Source organism: Staurois parvus, unplaced genomic scaffold (genome assembly GCF_062004578.1).
Source record: "Staurois parvus isolate SC_StPar_1 unplaced genomic scaffold, SC_StPar_1.0 ptg000126l, whole genome shotgun sequence".
NCBI classification, from domain to species: Eukaryota; Metazoa; Chordata; class Amphibia; order Anura; family Ranidae; genus Staurois; species Staurois parvus.
The window spans coordinates 1,597,181-1,613,968 of NW_028317922.1; the positions used below are offsets into that span (position 1 = coordinate 1,597,181).

The 16,788-nt window shown below is 44.1% G+C and overlaps 11 non-coding genes across 11 annotated transcripts; all 11 read left to right on the top strand.

Moving 5' to 3' along the window:
• Window positions 1-20: 20 nt before the first annotated feature.
• On the top strand, window positions 21-93 carry TRNAF-GAA (transfer RNA phenylalanine (anticodon GAA)). The gene has a single exon. It is a non-coding gene; the product is annotated as a tRNA-Phe (tRNA).
• A 2,050-nt stretch (window positions 94-2,143) lies between these two features.
• On the top strand, window positions 2,144-2,216 carry TRNAF-GAA (transfer RNA phenylalanine (anticodon GAA)). The gene has a single exon. It is a non-coding gene; the product is annotated as a tRNA-Phe (tRNA).
• Window positions 2,217-2,486: 270 nt separating this feature from the next.
• Window positions 2,487-2,559, top strand: TRNAF-GAA (transfer RNA phenylalanine (anticodon GAA)). Its single transcript has one exon. It is a non-coding gene; the product is annotated as a tRNA-Phe (tRNA).
• Window positions 2,560-4,266: 1,707 nt separating this feature from the next.
• TRNAF-GAA (transfer RNA phenylalanine (anticodon GAA)) lies at window positions 4,267-4,339 on the top strand. Its single transcript has one exon. It is a non-coding gene; the product is annotated as a tRNA-Phe (tRNA).
• Window positions 4,340-8,512: 4,173 nt separating this feature from the next.
• On the top strand, window positions 8,513-8,585 carry TRNAF-GAA (transfer RNA phenylalanine (anticodon GAA)). The gene has a single exon. It is a non-coding gene; the product is annotated as a tRNA-Phe (tRNA).
• Window positions 8,586-10,635: 2,050 nt separating this feature from the next.
• TRNAF-GAA (transfer RNA phenylalanine (anticodon GAA)) lies at window positions 10,636-10,708 on the top strand. The gene has a single exon. It is a non-coding gene; the product is annotated as a tRNA-Phe (tRNA).
• Window positions 10,709-10,978: 270 nt separating this feature from the next.
• Window positions 10,979-11,051, top strand: TRNAF-GAA (transfer RNA phenylalanine (anticodon GAA)). Its single transcript has one exon. It is a non-coding gene; the product is annotated as a tRNA-Phe (tRNA).
• Window positions 11,052-12,758: 1,707 nt separating this feature from the next.
• Window positions 12,759-12,831, top strand: TRNAF-GAA (transfer RNA phenylalanine (anticodon GAA)). Its single transcript has one exon. It is a non-coding gene; the product is annotated as a tRNA-Phe (tRNA).
• Window positions 12,832-13,101: 270 nt separating this feature from the next.
• On the top strand, window positions 13,102-13,174 carry TRNAF-GAA (transfer RNA phenylalanine (anticodon GAA)). The gene has a single exon. It is a non-coding gene; the product is annotated as a tRNA-Phe (tRNA).
• Window positions 13,175-14,881: 1,707 nt separating this feature from the next.
• TRNAF-GAA (transfer RNA phenylalanine (anticodon GAA)) lies at window positions 14,882-14,954 on the top strand. Its single transcript has one exon. It is a non-coding gene; the product is annotated as a tRNA-Phe (tRNA).
• Window positions 14,955-15,224: 270 nt separating this feature from the next.
• Window positions 15,225-15,297, top strand: TRNAF-GAA (transfer RNA phenylalanine (anticodon GAA)). Its single transcript has one exon. It is a non-coding gene; the product is annotated as a tRNA-Phe (tRNA).
• The last annotated feature ends 1,491 nt before the right edge of the window (window positions 15,298-16,788 follow it).

Consider the following 16,788-nt stretch of genomic DNA (forward strand, 5'->3'; position numbering starts at 1 on the left):
GGCTTGCTCCTTTGGAATGTGCCGAAATAGCTCAGTTGGGAGAGCGTTAGACTGAAGATCTAAAGGTCCCTGGTTCGATCCCGGGTTTCGGCATCTGTTGTAGGTTTAAGGAGAGTCCACCTGTCTGTGAGCTGTTGCTTTTCTCATGAATCGGGCTAGCGTATGCTCCATGCTTTGGCTTCTCACCTGTCTGTTGCTCATGACTGAACGGTGGCTTAGTCTCACTGGCAATTTAGTCGTGAATCTTGCTGCCTTTTCTCTTTTCCGGCAACATGCATAGGCATAAAAATCTCAATTCTCCATAGGCTCCTGTAACACCATCTTACAGTAGCCAACAATTGCTGAGGAAAGCACACATCTTAAGCCGAAATAGCTCAGTTGGGAGAGCGTTAGACTGAAGATCTAAAGGTCCCTGGTTCTATCCCGGGTTTTGGCAACTGCCTCCGTTTCTTTTGGTGTAACGCTTCCCGGCAAGACTGGGCAGACCAAGACCAAGGTTTAGAAACTGGTTCAGTGCATATTAGGGTCTCGGGCGCAGCAGAAAAGCAATTGTACAACTTCCCGCAGTATATGGTTTTCTCAGCCAACGTGCAAGGACATGTCCAAAATCTATTCTTCTCAATAGGACCAGGTTACACCACCACATAGCGCTGCAAAGCCTTGGGGGAAAAAAAGGCTGGCATGTTGCATTGTTGCAGCCCTCACCTGCGTTATGCCAATCAAACCAAGTGGAAGAGTCTGCTTCACAGAGGAAATGCAATGTGTCCGAAAGGAATGGCAGCGCGCAGCCGAGCAAAACAACTTATCAAATGCATTCCGGGGTGAACAAGACTTAGCCGGCTTTGAAAGATACTAAAAGTCACGGCGCCGCCAAAACTAGTCTTTGACAACTTGATGCAAGTAAATAGAACTTTTTTGAACCATGGGATGAATAAAATCCAATACATTTTCTTCCTCGTGCTGATGCATCAGACTAGAAAACCAGAAGCAGGTCAGAAAAAGTATCTTCGCGGTCCGAAATGACTTCCATGACAAAAGCTACAATTGCGCAGCTGAAGATTCTCAGCTTCCTCAGGTTGCAGGCCGCTTCTTCTTCCATACACACAAAATGAGAAGCATAACCACTCCTTCCTAGAAAAGGCAATATCACTTATTCAACCAATTTCCTTGCGGAGTCACTTCTCTTGCAGGGTCCCAAAAGACACAGTATACAAGCAAGTCATTTGGATTTTGCCTTTCACTTTAGTTTGAAGAAAGATGTATGATTGTATTCCTTTTATCAGGAAAATTGGGTGAAAATGGCTACGTCAGATGAAAAGCAAAGCTTTAAAGCGAAGAAAGATTACAAACTGTATGACTTTTTCAGGGAAAGTGGCTCAAAATGGCTACGTCAGATGAAAAGCAAGAGGGTTAGCAGCTAGATAAGGTTCCTTTCGAAAAGAGAACACTTGGAGCATTTTCCTTCACTCTGGTCCTTTGGTAGTACTACGGCTGGTTTAAGGCTTCTTTAGAGCAGTGTATTTGGACTCCTCAAAACCTCTATCTAGCTTTAAAAATGTAAAGCCATATATTGCTTCCCACGTTGCATTTCATTGATTTCTAGCCTACTCGCATGAATTTGAACAATCTTGAATATTGTAAACTGACTTTGTGAAGATCCACCAACATTTTCTTTTTTGATTTCAGTGAAATGTATTCACAGTGCCCTGTGAGTAGACTTTGCTGTGTCACACATTTCACAGAGTCTGAATTCCAACGTACAGATTTGCTGAGAGGAGGAGTTTCAGGAGGCAGAGTCAGTACAGGAATCACAGCTTGCAGGCAGCAAGGTACCATGGGAGCTGCAGTCCTTAGAAAATGAAAGTAAAGAGCAGAGAAGAAGCTGAACACCATGCCGGAAATCCAGGAAATTGTGGAAATAGATGGCCAGCAGAGAAACAGCAATCACAACATAAAAGGAGGTTACTGAGGCAAGCTTACATTGGTTTGTCAAGGGAAACTATTGCTCCTATTGTTCCTATTGCCATTACCATGCTGATGTTTGAAAATAAAAGTGTAGGCTGGGAATTTAGATCTCCTTTAAGGTCTCTGGGACCCCTTCGCCTTGCCGCCACACACCTGCTGGCTTGCTCCTTTGGAATGTGCCGAAATAGCTCAGTTGGGAGAGCGTTAGACTGAAGATCTAAAGGTCCCTGGTTCGATCCCGGGTTTCGGCATCTGTTGTAGGTTTAAGGAGAGTCCACCTGTCTGTGAGCTGTTGCTTTTCTCATGAATCGGGCTAGCGTATGCTCCATGCTTTGGCTTCTCACCTGTCTGTTGCTCATGACTGAACGGTGGCTTAGTCTCACTGGCAATTTAGTCGTGAATCTTGCTGCCTTTTCTCTTTTCCGGCAACATGCATAGGCATAAAAATCTCAATTCTCCATAGGCTCCTGTAACACCAACTTACAGTAGCCAACAATTGCTGAGGAAAGCACACATCTTAAGCCGAAATAGCTCAGTTGGGAGAGCGTTAGACTGAAGATCTAAAGGTCCCTGGTTCAATCCCGGGTTTCGGCAACTGCCTCCGTTTCTTTTGGTGTAACGCTTCCCGGCAAGACTGGGCAGACCAAGACCAAGGTTTAGAAACTGGTTCAGTGCATATTAGGGTCTCGGGCGCAGCAGAAAAGCAATTGTACAACTTCCCGCAGTATATGGTTTTCTCAGCCAACGTGCAAGGACATGTCCAAAATCTATTCTTCTCAATAGGACCAGGTTACACCACCACATAGCGCTGCAAAGCCTTGGGGGAAAAAAAGGCTGGCATGTTGCATTGTTGCAGCCCTCACCTGCGTTATGCCAATCAAACCAAGTGGAAGAGTCTGCTTCACAGAGGAAATGCAATGTGTCCGAAAGGAATGGCAGCGCGCAGCCGAGCAAAACAACTTATCAAATGCATTCCGGGGTGAACAAGACTTAGCCGGCTTTGAAAGATACTAAAAGTCACGGCGCAGCCAAAACTAGTCTTTGACAACTTGATGCAAGTAAATAGAACTTTTTTGAACCATGGGATGAATAAAATCCAATACATTTTCTTCCTCGTGCTGATGCATCAGACTAGAAAACCAGAAGCAGGTCAGAAAAAGTATCTTCGCGGTCCGAAATGACTTCCATGACAAAAGCTACAATTGCGCAGCTGAAGATTCTCAGCTTCCTCAGGTTGCAGGCCGCTTCTTCTTCCATACACACAAAATGAGAAGCATAACCACTCCTTCCTAGAAAAGGCAATATCACTTATTCAACCAATTTCCTTGCGGAGTCACTTCTCTTGCAGGGTCCCAAAAGACACAGTATACAAGCAAGTCATTTGGATTTTGCCTTTCACTTTAGTTTGAAGAAAGATGTATGATTGTATTCCTTTTATCAGGAAAATTGGGTGAAAATGGCTACGTCAGATGAAAAGCAAAGCTTTAAAGCGAAGAAAGATTACAAACTGTATGACTTTTTCAGGGAAAGTGGCTCAAAATGGCTACGTCAGATGAAAAGCAAGAGGGTTAGCAGCTAGATAAGGTTCCTTTCGAAAAGAGAACACTTGGAGCATTTTCCTTCACTCTGGTCCTTTGGTAGTACTACGGCTGGTTTAAGGCTTCTTTAGAGCAGTGTATTTGGACTCCTCAAAACCTCTATCTAGCTTTAAAAATGTAAAGCCATATATTGCTTCCCACGTTGCATTTCATTGATTTCTAGCCTACTCGCATGAATTTGAACAATCTTGAATATTGTAAACTGACTTTGTGAAGATCCACCAACATTTTCTTTTTTGATTTCAGTGAAATGTATTCACAGTGCCCTGTGAGTAGACTTTGCTGTGTCACACATTTCACAGAGTCTGAATTCCAACGTACAGATTTGCTGAGAGGAGGAGTTTCAGGAGGCAGAGTCAGTACAGGAATCACAGCTTGCAGGAAGCAAGGTACCATGGGAGCTGCAGTCCTTAGAAAATGAAAGTAAAGAGCAGAGAAGAAGCTGAACACCATGCCGGAAATCCAGGAAATTGTGGAAATAGATGGCCAGCAGAGAAACAGCAATCACAACATAAAAGGAGGTTACTGACGCAAGCTTACATTGGTTTGTCAAGGGGAACTATTGCTCCTATTGTTCCTATTGCAATTACCATGCTGATGTTTGAAAATAAAAGTGTAGGCTGGGACTTTAGATCTCCTTTAAGGTCTCTGGGACCCCTTCGCCTTGCCGCCACACACCTGCTGGCTTGCTCCTTTGGAACGTGCCGAAATAGCTCAGTTGGGAGAGCGTTAGACTGAAGATCTAAAGGTCCCTGGTTCGATCCCGGGTTTCGGCATCTGTTGTAGGTTTAAGGAGAGTCCACCTGTCTGTGAGCTGTTGCTTTTCTCATGAATCGGGCTAGCGTATGCTCCATGCTTTGGCTTCTCACCTGTCTGTTGCTCATGACAGAACGGTGGCTTAGTCTCACTAGCAATTTAGTCGTGAATCTTGCTGCCTTTTCTCTTTTCCGGCAACATGCATAGGCATAAAAATCTCAATTCTCCATAGGCTCCTGTCACACCAACTTATAGTAGCCAACAATTGCTGAGGAAAGCACATGTCTTAAGCCGAAATAGCTCAGTTGGGAGAGCGTTAGCCTGAAGATCTAAAGGTCCCTGGTTCAATCCCGGGTTTCGGCAACTGCCTCCGTTTCTTTTGGTGTAACGCTTCCCGGCAAGACTGGGCAGACCAAGACCAAGGTTTAGAAACTGGTTCAGTGCATATTAGGGTCTCGGGCGCAGCAGAAAAGCAATTGTACAACTTCCCGCAGTATATGGTTTTCTCAGCCAACGTGCAAGGACATGTCCAAAATCTATTCTTCTCAATAGGACCAGGTTACACCACCACATAGCGCTGCAAAGCCTTGGGGGAAAAAAAGGCTGGCATGTTGCATTGTTGCAGCCCTCACCTGCGTTATGCCAATCAAACCAAGTGGAAGAGTCTGCTTCACAGAGGAAATGCAATGTGTCCGAAAGGAATGGCAGCGCGCAGCCGAGCAAAACAACTTATCAAATGCATTCCGGGGTGAACAAGACTTAGCCGGCTTTGAAAGATACTAAAAGTCACGGCGCAGCCAAAACTAGTCTTTGACAACTTGATGCAAGTAAATAGAACTTTTTTGAACCATGGGATGAATAAAATCCAATACATTTTCTTCCTCGTGCTGATGCATCAGACTAGAAAACCAGAAGCAGGTCAGAAAAAGTATCTTCGCGGTCCAAAATGACTTCCATGACAAAAGCTACAATTGCGCAGCTGAAGATTCTCAGCTTCCTCAGGTTGCAGGCCGCTTCTTCTTCCATACACACAAAATGAGAAGCATAACCACTCCTTCCTAGAAAAGGCAATATCACTTATTCAACCAATTTCCTTGCGGAGTCACTTCTCTTGCAGGGTCCCAAAAGACACAGTATACACGCAAGTCATTTGGATTTTGCCTTTCACTTTAGTTTGAAGAAAGATGTATGATTGTATTCCTTTTATCAGGAAAATTGGGTGAAAATGGCTACGTCAGATGAAAAGCAAAGCTTTAAAGCGAAGAAAGATTACAAACTGTATGACTTTTTCAGGGAAAGTGGCTCAAAATGGCTACGTCAGATGAAAAGCAAGAGGGTTAGCAGCTAGATAAGGTTCCTTTCGAAAAGAGAACACTTGGAGCATTTTCCTTCACTCTGGTCCTTTGGTAGTACTACGGCTGGTTTAAGGCTTCTTTAGAGCAGTGTATTTGGACTCCTCAAAACCTCTATCTAGCTTTAAAAATGTAAAGCCATATATTGCTTCCCACGTTGCATTTCATTGATTTCTAGCCTACTCGCATGAATTTGAACAATCTTGAATATTGTAAACTGACTTTGTGAAGATCCACCAACATTTTCTTTTTTGATTTCAGTGAAATGTATTCACAGTGCCCTGTGAGTAGACTTTTCTGTGTCACACATTTCACAGAGTCTGATTTCCAACGTACAGATTTGCTGAGAGGAGGAGTTTCAGGAGGCAGAGTCAGTACAGGAATCACAGCTTGCAGGCAGCAAGGTACCATGGGAGCTGCAGTCCTTAGAAAATGAAAGTAAAGAGCAGAGAAGAAGCTGAACACCATGCCGGAAATCCAGGAAATTGTGGAAATAGATGGCCAGCAGAGAAACAGCAATCACAACATAAAAGGAGGTTACTGACGCAAGCTTACATTGGTTTGTCAAGGGGAACTATTGCTCCTATTGTTCCTATTGCCATTACCATGCTGATGTTTGAAAATAAAAGTGTAGGCTGGGACTTTAGATCTCCTTTAAGGTCTCTGGGACCCCTTCGCCTTGCCGCCACACACCTGCTGGCTTGCTCCTTTGGAATGTGCCGAAATAGCTCAGTTGGGAGAGCGTTAGACTGAAGATCCAAAGGTCCCTGGTTCGATCCCGGGTTTCGGCATCTGTTGTAGGTTTAAGGAGAGTCCACCTGTCTGTGAGCTGTTGCTTTTCTCATGAATCGGGCTAGCGTATGCTCCATGCATTGGCTTCTCACCTGTCTGTTGCTCATGACTGAACGGTGGCTTAGTCTCACTGGCAATTTAGTCGTGAATCTTGCTGCCTTTTCTCTTTTCCGGCAACATGCATAGGCATAAAAATCTCAATTCTCCATAGGCTCCTGTAACACCAACTTATAGTAGCCAACAATTGCTGAGGAAAGCACACGTCTTAAGCCGAAATAGCTCAGTTGGGAGAGCGTTAGACTGAAGATCTAAAGGTCCCTGGTTCTATTCCGGGTTTCGGCAACTGCCTGCGTTTCTTTTGGTGTAACGCTTCCCGGCAAGACTGGGCAGACCAAGACCAAGGTTTAGAAACTGGTTCAGTGCATATTAGGGTCTCGGGCACAGCAGAAAAGCAATTGTACAACTTCCCGCAGTATATGGTTTTCTCAGCCAACGTGCAAGGACATTTCCAAAATCTATTCTTCTCAATAGGACCAGGTTACACCACCACATAGCGCTGCAAAGCCTTGGGGGAAAAAAAGGCTGGCATGTTGCATTGTTGCAGCCCTCACCTGCATTATGCCAATCAAACCAAGTGGAAGAGTCTGCTTCACAGAGGAAATGCAATGTGTCCGAAAGGAATGGCAGCGCGCAGCCGAGCAAAACAACTTATCAAATGCATTCCGGGGTGAACAAGACTTAGCCGGCTTTGAAAGATACTAAAAGTCACGGCGCAGCCAAAACTAGTCTTTGACAACTTGATGCAAGTAAATAGAACTTTTTTGAACCATGGGATGAATAAAATCCAATACATTTTCTTCCTCGTGCTGATGCATCAGACTAGAAAACCAGAAGCAGGTCAGAAAAAGTATCTTCGCGGTCCGAAATGACTTCCATGACAAAAGCTACAATTGCGCAGCTGAAGATTCTCAGCTTCCTCAGGTTGCAGGCCGCTTCTTCTTCCATACACACAAAATGAGAAGCATAACCACTCCTTCCTAGAAAAGGCAATATCACTTATTCAACCAATTTCCTTGCGGAGTCACTTCTCTTGCAGGGTCCCAAAAGACACAGTATACACGCAAGTCATTTGGATTTTGCCTTTCACTTTAGTTTGAAGAAAGATGTATGATTGTATTCCTTTTATCAGGAAAATTGGGTGAAAATGGCTACGTCAGATGAAAAGCAAAGCTTTAAAGCGAAGAAAGATTACAAACTGTATGACTTTTTCAGGGAAAGTGGCTCAAAATGGCTACGTCAGATGAAAAGCAAGAGGGTTAGCAGCTAGATAAGGTTCCTTTCGAAAAGAGAACACTTGGAGCATTTTCCTTCACTCTGGTCCTTTGGTAGTACTACGGCTGGTTTAAGGCTTCTTTAGAGCAGTGTATTTGGACTCCTCAAAACCTCTATCTAGCTTTAAAAATGTAAAGCCATATATTGCTTCCCACGTTGCATTTCATTGATTTCTAGCCTACTCGCATGAATTTGAACAATCTTGAATATTGTAAACTGACTTTGTGAAGATCCACCAACATTTTCTTTTTTGATTTCAGTGAAATGTATTCACAGTGCCCTGTGAGTAGACTTTGCTGTGTCACACATTTCACAGAGTCTGAATTCCAACGTACAGATTTGCTGAGAGGAGGAGTTTCAGGAGGCAGAGTCAGTACAGGAATCACAGCTTGCAGGAAGCAAGGTACCATGGGAGCTGCAGTCCTTAGAAAATGAAAGTAAAGAGCAGAGAAGAAGCTGAACACCATGCCGGAAATCCAGGAAATTGTGGAAATAGATGGCCAGCAGAGAAACAGCAATCACAACATAAAAGGAGGTTACTGACGCAAGCTTACATTGGTTTGTCAAGGGGAACTATTGCTCCTATTGTTCCTATTGCAATTACCATGCTGATGTTTGAAAATAAAAGTGTAGGCTGGGACTTTAGATCTCCTTTAAGGTCTCTGGGACCCCTTCGCCTTGCCGCCACACACCTGCTGGCTTGCTCCTTTGGAACGTGCCGAAATAGCTCAGTTGGGAGAGCGTTAGACTGAAGATCTAAAGGTCCCTGGTTCGATCCCGGGTTTCGGCATCTGTTGTAGGTTTAAGGAGAGTCCACCTGTCTGTGAGCTGTTGCTATTCTCATGAATCGGGCTAGCGTATGCTCCATGCTTTGGCTTCTCACCTGTCTGTTGCTCATGACAGAACGGTGGCTTAGTCTCACTAGCAATTTAGTCGTGAATCTTGCTGCCTTTTCTCTTTTCCGGCAACATGCATAGGCATAAAAATCTCAATTCTCCATAGGCTCCTGTCACACCAACTTATAGTAGCCAACAATTGCTGAGGAAAGCACATGTCTTAAGCCGAAATAGCTCAGTTGGGAGAGCGTTAGCCTGAAGATCTAAAGGTCCCTGGTTCAATCCCGGGTTTCGGCAACTGCCTCCGTTTCTTTTGGTGTAACGCTTCCCGGCAAGACTGGGCAGACCAAGACCAAGGTTTAGAAACTGGTTCAGTGCATATTAGGGTCTCGGGCGCAGCAGAAAAGCAATTGTACAACTTCCCGCAGTATATGGTTTTCTCAGCCAACGTGCAAGGACATGTCCAAAATCTATTCTTCTCAATAGGACCAGGTTACACCACCACATAGCGCTGCAAAGCCTTGGGGGAAAAAAAGGCTGGCATGTTGCATTGTTGCAGCCCTCACCTGCGTTATGCCAATCAAACCAAGTGGAAGAGTCTGCTTCACAGAGGAAATGCAATGTGTCCGAAAGGAATGGCAGCGCGCAGCCGAGCAAAACAACTTATCAAATGCATTCCGGGGTGAACAAGACTTAGCCGGCTTTGAAAGATACTAAAAGTCACGGCGCAGCCAAAACTAGTCTTTGACAACTTGATGCAAGTAAATAGAACTTTTTTGAACCATGGGATGAATAAAATCCAATACATTTTCTTCCTCGTGCTGATGCATCAGACTAGAAAACCAGAAGCAGGTCAGAAAAAGTATCTTCGCGGTCCAAAATGACTTCCATGACAAAAGCTACAATTGCGCAGCTGAAGATTCTCAGCTTCCTCAGGTTGCAGGCCGCTTCTTCTTCCATACACACAAAATGAGAAGCATAACCACTCCTTCCTAGAAAAGGCAATATCACTTATTCAACCAATTTCCTTGCGGAGTCACTTCTCTTGCAGGGTCCCAAAAGACACAGTATACACGCAAGTCATTTGGATTTTGCCTTTCACTTTAGTTTGAAGAAAGATGTATGATTGTATTCCTTTTATCAGGAAAATTGGGTGAAAATGGCTACGTCAGATGAAAAGCAAAGCTTTAAAGCGAAGAAAGATTACAAACTGTATGACTTTTTCAGGGAAAGTGGCTCAAAATGGCTACGTCAGATGAAAAGCAAGAGGGTTAGCAGCTAGATAAGGTTCCTTTCGAAAAGAGAACACTTGGAGCATTTTCCTTCACTCTGGTCCTTTGGTAGTACTACGGCTGGTTTAAGGCTTCTTTAGAGCAGTGTATTTGGACTCCTCAAAACCTCTATCTAGCTTTAAAAATGTAAAGCCATATATTGCTTCCCACGTTGCATTTCATTGATTTCTAGCCTACTCGCATGAATTTGAACAATCTTGAATATTGTAAACTGACTTTGTGAAGATCCACCAACATTTTCTTTTTTGATTTCAGTGAAATGTATTCACAGTGCCCTGTGAGTAGACTTTTCTGTGTCACACATTTCACAGAGTCTGATTTCCAACGTACAGATTTGCTGAGAGGAGGAGTTTCAGGAGGCAGAGTCAGTACAGGAATCACAGCTTGCAGGCAGCAAGGTACCATGGGAGCTGCAGTCCTTAGAAAATGAAAGTAAAGAGCAGAGAAGAAGCTGAACACCATGCCGGAAATCCAGGAAATTGTGGAAATAGATGGCCAGCAGAGAAACAGCAATCACAACATAAAAGGAGGTTACTGAGGCAAGCTTACATTGGTTTGTCAAGGGTAACTATTGCTCCTATTGTTCCTATTGCAATTACCATGCTGATGTTTGAAAATAAAAGTGTAGGCTGGGACTTTAGATCTCCTTTAAGGTCTCTGGGACCCCTTCGCCTTGCCGCCACACACCTGCTGGCTTGCTCATTTGGAACGTGCCGAAATAGCTCAGTTGGGAGAGCGTTAGACTGAAGATCTAAAGGTCCCTGGTTCGATCCCGGGTTTCGGCATCTGTTGTAGGTTTAAGGAGAGTCCACCTGTCTGTGAGCTGTTGCTTTTCTCATGAATCGGGCTAGCGTATGCTCCATGCTTTGGCTTCTCACCTGTCTGTTGCTCATGACAGAACGGTGGCTTAGTCTCACTAGCAATTTAGTCGTGAATCTTGCTGCCTTTTCTCTTTTCCGGCAACATGCATAGGCATAAAAATCTCAATTCTCCATAGGCTCCTGTCACACCAACTTATAGTAGCCAACAATTGCTGAGGAAAGCACATGTCTTAAGCCGAAATAGCTCAGTTGGGAGAGCGTTAGACTGAAGATCTAAAGGTCCCTGGTTCAATCCCGGGTTTCGGCAACTGCCTCCGTTTCTTTTGGTGTAACGCTTCCCGGCAAGACTGGGCAGACCAAGACCAAGGTTTAGAAACTGGTTCAGTGCATATTAGGGTGTCGGGCGCAGCAGAAAAGCAATTGTACAACTTCCCGCAGTATATGGTTTTCTCAGCCAACGTGCAAGGACATGTCCAAAATCTATTCTTCTCAATAGGACCAGGTTACACCACCACATAGCGCTGCAAAGCCTTGGGGGAAAAAAAGGCTGGCATGTTGCATTGTTGCAGCCCTCACCTGCGTTATGCCAATCAAACCAAGTGGAAGAGTCTGCTTCACAGAGGAAATGCAATGTGTCCGAAAGGAATGGCAGCGCGCAGCCGAGCAAAACAACTTATCAAATGCATTCCGGGGTGAACAAGACTTAGCCGGCTTTGAAAGATACTAAAAGTCACGGCGCAGCCAAAACTAGTCTTTGACAACTTGATGCAAGTAAATAGAACTTTTTTGAACCATGGGATGAATAAAATCCAATACATTTTCTTCCTCGTGCTGATGCATCAGACTAGAAAACCAGAAGCTGGTCAGAAAAAGTATCTTCGCGGTCCGAAATGACTTCCATGACAAAAGCTACAATTGCGCAGCTGAAGATTCTCAGCTTCCTCAGGTTGCAGGCCGCTTCTTCTTCCATACACACAAAATGAGAAGCATAACCACTCCTTCCTAGAAAAGGCAATATCACTTATTCAACCAATTTCCTTGCGGAGTCACTTCTCTTGCAGGGTCCCAAAAGACACAGTATACACGCAAGTCATTTGGATTTTGCCTTTCACTTTAGTTTGAAGAAAGATGTATGATTGTATTCCTTTTATCAGGAAAATTGGGTGAAAATGGCTACGTCAGATGAAAAGCAAAGCTTTAAAGCGAAGAAAGATTACAAACTGTATGACTTTTTCAGGGAAAGTGGCTCAAAATGGCTACGTCAGATGAAAAGCAAGAGGGTTAGCAGCTAGATAAGGTTCCTTTCGAAAAGAGAACACTTGGAGCATTTTCCTTCACTCTGGTCCTTTGGTAGTACTACGGCTGGTTTAAGGCTTCTTTAGAGCAGTGTATTTGGACTCCTCAAAACCTCTATCTAGCTTTAAAAATGTAAAGCCATATATTGCTTCCCACGTTGCATTTCATTGATTTCTAGCCTACTCGCATGAATTTGAACAATCTTGAATATTGTAAACTGACTTTGTGAAGATCCACCAACATTTTCTTTTTTGATTTCAGTGAAATGTATTCACAGTGCCCTGTGAGTAGACTTTGCTGTGTCACACATTTCACAGAGTATGAATTCCAACGTACAGATTTGCTGAGAGGAGGAGTTTCAGGAGGCAGAGTCAGTACAGGAATCACAGCTTGCAGGAAGCAAGGTACCATGGGAGCTGCAGTCCTTAGAAAATGAAAGTAAAGAGCAGAGAAGAAGCTTAACACCATGCCGGAAATCCAGGAAATTGTGGAAATAGATGGCCAGCAGAGAAACAGCAATCACAACATAAAAGGAGGTTACTGAGGCAAGCTTACATTGGTTTGTCAAGGGGAACTATTGCTCCTATTGTTCCTATTGCAATTACCATGCTGATGTTTGAAAATAAAAGTGTAGGCTGGGACTTTAGACCTCCTTTAAGGTCTCTGGGACCCCTTCGCCTTGCCGCCACACACCTGCTGGCTTGCTCCTTTGGAACGTGCCGAAATAGCTCAGTTGGGAGAGCGTTAGACTGAAGATCTAAAGGTCCCTGGTTCGATCCCGGGTTTCGGCATCTGTTGTAGGTTTAAGGAGAGTCCACCTGTCTGTTAGCTGTTGCTTTTCTCATGAATCGGGCTAGCGTATGCTCCATGCTTTGGCTTCTCACCTGTCTGTTGCTCATGACTGAACGGTGGCTTAGTCTCACTGGCAATTTAGTCGTGAATCTTGCTGCCTTTTCTCTTTTCCGGCAACATGCATAGGCATAAAAATCTCAATTCTCCATAGGCTCCTGTAACACCAACTTATAGTAGCCAACAATTGCTGAGGGAAGCACACATCTTAAGCCGAAATAGCTCAGTTGGGAGAGCGTTAGACTGAAGATCTAAAGGTCCCTGGTTCAATCCCGGGTTTCGGCAACTGCCTCCGTTTCTTTTGGTGTAACGCTTCCCGGCAAGACTGGGCAGACCAAGACCAAGGTTTAGAAACTGGTTCAGTGCATATTAGGGTCTCGGGCGCAGCAGAAAAGCAATTGTACAACTTCCCGCAGTATATGGTTTTCTCAGCCAACGTGCAAGGACATGTCCAAAATCTATTCTTCTCAATAGGACCAGGTTACACCACCACATAGCGCTGCAAAGCCTTGGGGGAAAAAAAGGCTGGCATGTTGCATTGTTGCAGCCCTCACCTGCGTTATGCCAATCAAACCAAGTGGAAGAGTCTGCTTCACAGAGGAAATGCAATGTGTCCGAAAGGAATGGCAGCGCGCAGCCGAGCAAAACAACTTATCAAATGCATTCCGGGGTGAACAAGACTTAGCCGGCTTTGAAAGATACTAAAAGTCACGGCGCCGCCAAAACTAGTCTTTGACAACTTGATGCAAGTAAATAGAACTTTTTTGAACCATGGGATGAATAAAATCCAATACATTTTCTTCCTCGTGCTGATGCATCAGACTAGAAAACCAGAAGCAGGTCAGAAAAAGTATCTTCGCGGTCCGAAATGACTTCCATGACAAAAGCTACAATTGCGCAGCTGAAGATTCTCAGCTTCCTCAGGTTGCAGGCCGCTTCTTCTTCCATACACACAAAATGAGAAGCATAACCACTCCTTCCTAGAAAAGGCAATATCACTTATTCAACCAATTTCCTTGCGGAGTCACTTCTCTTGCAGGGTCCCAAAAGACACAGTATACAAGCAAGTCATTTGGATTTTGCCTTTCACTTTAGTTTGAAGAAAGATGTATGATTGTATTCCTTTTATCAGGAAAATTGGGTGAAAATGGCTACGTCAGATGAAAAGCAAAGCTTTAAAGCGAAGAAAGATTACAAACTGTATGACTTTTTCAGGGAAAGTGGCTCAAAATGGCTACGTCAGATGAAAAGCAAGAGGGTTAGCAGCTAGATAAGGTTCCTTTCGAAAAGAGAACACTTGGAGCATTTTCCTTCACTCTGGTCCTTTGGTAGTACTACGGCTGGTTTAAGGCTTCTTTAGAGCAGTGTATTTGGACTCCTCAAAACCTCTATCTAGCTTTAAAAATGTAAAGCCATATATTGCTTCCCACGTTGCATTTCATTGATTTCTAGCCTACTCGCATGAATTTGAACAATCTTGAATATTGTAAACTGACTTTGTGAAGATCCACCAACATTTTCTTTTTTGATTTCAGTGAAATGTATTCACAGTGCCCTGTGAGTAGACTTTGCTGTGTCACACATTTCACAGAGTCTGAATTCCAACGTACAGATTTGCTGAGAGGAGGAGTTTCAGGAGGCAGAGTCAGTACAGGAATCACAGCTTGCAGGAAGCAAGGTACCATGGGAGCTGCAGTCCTTAGAAAATGAAAGTAAAGAGCAGAGAAGAAGCTGAACACCATGCCGGAAATCCAGGAAATTGTGGAAATAGATGGCCAGCAGAGAAACAGCAATCACAACATAAAAGGAGGTTACTGACGCAAGCTTACATTGGTTTGTCAAGGGGAACTATTGCTCCTATTGTTCCTATTGCAATTACCATGCTGATGTTTGAAAATAAAAGTGTAGGCTGGGACTTTAGATCTCCTTTAAGGTCTCTGGGACCCCTTCGCCTTGCCGCCACACACCTGCTGGCTTGCTCCTTTGGAACGTGCCGAAATAGCTCAGTTGGGAGAGCGTTAGACTGAAGATCTAAAGGTCCCTGGTTCGATCCCGGGTTTCGGCATCTGTTGTAGGTTTAAGGAGAGTCCACCTGTCTGTGAGCTGTTGCTTTTCTCATGAATCGGGCTAGCGTATGCTCCATGCTTTGGCTTCTCACCTGTCTGTTGCTCATGACAGAACGGTGGCTTAGTCTCACTAGCAATTTAGTCGTGAATCTTGCTGCCTTTTCTCTTTTCCGGCAACATGCATAGGCATAAAAATCTCAATTCTCCATAGGCTCCTGTCACACCAACTTATAGTAGCCAACAATTGCTGAGGAAAGCACATGTCTTAAGCCGAAATAGCTCAGTTGGGAGAGCGTTAGACTGAAGATCTAAAGGTCCCTGGTTCAATCCCGGGTTTCGGCAACTGCCTCCGTTTCTTTTGGTGTAACGCTTCCCGGCAAGACTGGGCAGACCAAGACCAAGGTTTAGAAACTGGTTCAGTGCATATTAGGGTCTCGGGCGCAGCAGAAAAGCAATTGTACAACTTCCCGCAGTATATGGTTTTCTCAGCCAACGTGCAAGGACATGTCCAAAATCTATTCTTCTCAATAGGACCAGGTTACACCACCACATAGCGCTGCAAAGCCTTGGGGGAAAAAAAGGCTGGCATGTTGCATTGTTGCAGCCCTCACCTGCGTTATGCCAATCAAACCAAGTGGAAGAGTCTGCTTCACAGAGGAAATGCAATGTGTCCGAAAGGAATGGCAGCGCGCAGCCGAGCAAAACAACTTATCAAATGCATTCCGGGGTGAACAAGACTTAGCCGGCTTTGAAAGATACTAAAAGTCACGGCGCAGCCAAAACTAGTCTTTGACAACTTGATGCAAGTAAATAGAACTTTTTTGAACCATGGGATGAATAAAATCCAATACATTTTCTTCCTCGTGCTGATGCATCAGACTAGAAAACCAGAAGCAGGTCAGAAAAAGTATCTTCGCGGTCCGAAATGACTTCCATGACAAAAGCTACAATTGCGCAGCTGAAGATTCTCAGCTTCCTCAGGTTGCAGGCCGCTTCTTCTTCCATACACACAAAATGAGAAGCATAACCACTCCTTCCTAGAAAAGGCAATATCACTTATTCAACCAATTTCCTTGCGGAGTCACTTCTCTTGCAGGGTCCCAAAAGACACAGTATACACGCAAGTCATTTGGATTTTGCCTTTCACTTTAGTTTGAAGAAAGATGTATGATTGTATTCCTTTTATCAGGAAAATTGGGTGAAAATGGCTACGTCAGATGAAAAGCAAAGCTTTAAAGCGAAGAAAGATTACAAACTGTATGACTTTTTCAGGGAAAGTGGCTCAAAATGGCTACGTCAGATGAAAAGCAAGAGGGTTAGCAGCTAGATAAGGTTCCTTTCGAAAAGAGAACACTTGGAGCATTTTCCTTCACTCTGGTCCTTTGGTAGTACTACGGCTGGTTTAAGGCTTCTTTAGAGCAGTGTATTTGGACTCCTCAAAACCTCTATCTAGCTTTAAAAATGTAAAGCCATATATTGCTTCCCACGTTGCATTTCATTGATTTCTAGCCTACTCGCATGAATTTGAACAATCTTGAATATTGTAAACTGACTTTGTGAAGATCCACCAACATTTTCTTTTTTGATTTCAGTGAAATGTATTCACAGTGCCCTGTGAGTAGACTTTTCTGTGTCACACATTTCACAGAGTCTGAATTCCAACGTACAGATTTGCTGAGAGGAGGAGTTTCAGGAGGCAGAGTCAGTACAGGAATCACAGCTTGCAGGAAGCAAGGTACCATGGGAGCTGCAGTCCTTAGAAAATGAAAGTAAAGAGCAGAGAAGAAGCTGAACACCATGCCGGAAATCCAGGAAATTGTGGAAATAGATGGC